General features: G+C 51.0%; 1 pseudogene; it reads right to left on the reverse strand.

Moving 5' to 3' along the window:
- Positions 1-206: 206 nt before the first annotated feature.
- Positions 207-881, reverse strand: LOC116547626 (annotated as a pseudogene).
- Between the last annotated feature and the right edge of the window lie 604 nt (positions 882-1,485).

Genomic DNA, 1,485 nt, shown 5'->3' on the forward strand with positions numbered 1-1,485 from the left:
TCTCTCTCTCTCTCTCTCTCTCTCTCTCTCTCTCTCTCTCTCTTTGACAAGGAAGCTTCTTACTGCTTCACCAAGTGCTACAATACTTGCTTTGATGTCACATTAAACAAATGTGCACTGTCTCTTTGTTTTCCAGAGTGTTCTTGGCCACAGTTTTTCACAGAGGAGAACAAAGACCACACACTGGCAATAAAGTACTATATATAGTAGGTTCAGGAATGTAACACGCCATGTACATCCATGTCCCAGGAAAGGGCTGCAGCTCCTCCTCACCTCACATCAGTGTCCTCTTCCCGATAATCTGGGTTCAGGCTGGTGGTCGCGCAGGCGCACTCCAAATGCTCCTCTAACCTCACCTGGACTTCTTTTAATTTTGGCTTCTTCCTGCCGTATTCCACTTTGGCCACCTTAACGCTGCAGTGGTGGACGCGGGAGGGCTGACACTTGAGGCTGCTAGTGTTGCAGCAGCCAGTGCAATGCTTCACCTCCACACACGGGGGCCAGATCAGGAAGTTGGTGGACCTGGGGTCAACCTGGCTCCGAGGAATCTCATAAATGACCGTCGTGGCCTTGTAGACAGCGGGGACGACTTCCTCGATAATTCTCTTCCTTCGAATGGGCAGGGGCCGCTTCTCAGGTGCATGCTTGGTGGCATGGACTCCGTGAGCTCTCAAGCTGGTGTCCAAAGCATCCTCACTCTGGAGTCTATCTCCAGGAGTCGCTGGAGGTCCCTGATGCTGCGGATCTGACTGTGTGCCAGCCTCTCGGCCACCTCGCGGGGGATCTCGGCTTCCTTTGGCCTCCCCCACTCCCCTTCCTGATTTTTAAGGAGAGTCGGGGGTCGCTGGGGAGCCTGAAGCACTAAGTTCCCACGCCGGGGGCTGTGGAAAGTCATTACAAGTGAGACAGTCTTTACCCTCAAGGAGCTCATGGTCTTGATAGGGAACACAGAGATACACGTGTGAACTTTGGCTCTGCAGGAACGCAGAGGAGCATATTGCCTGAGGCAGTCAGGGAACACTTCACAGAATAGGTGAGCTCTGCTGGTCCATGAAGAGGCAGAGGAGGAAAAGAAGGCATTCCAAGAAGAGAGGATGCAAAAGAGATAAGATTTTAGGAGGAACAGCATTCCCATTCCACAGAGATCCTAAGGAGAACCAGTTAAGCTAGTTTGTTCCAGCGTGGTGGTGTCCAAGCAGGGAGAAGAATTAAGTCTTATTATTACTACAAAAAATTAGCCAGGGATGGTGGTGTGTGTCTGTAGTCCCAGCTTCTTGAGGGGACAAGGTGGGAGGATTGTTTGAGCCCAGGATGTTGAGGCTGCAGTGAGCTGTGATCATGCCACTATACTCCAGCCTGGGTGAAAACGTGAGACGCTGTCTCCAAAAAAAAGTGTCATCTAACATTTTTCCTGGGCTACCCTGCCTCTGGGTGGCTTGCTTTCGTAGATAATCCTATTTTTGTGAACCCCTATATCAAGCTGAG

This window comes from Sapajus apella, unplaced genomic scaffold (assembly GCF_009761245.1).
Source record: "Sapajus apella isolate SASKATOON/1434 unplaced genomic scaffold, GSC_monkey_1.0 scaffold3861, whole genome shotgun sequence".
Taxonomy (NCBI): Eukaryota; Metazoa; Chordata; class Mammalia; order Primates; family Cebidae; genus Sapajus; species Sapajus apella.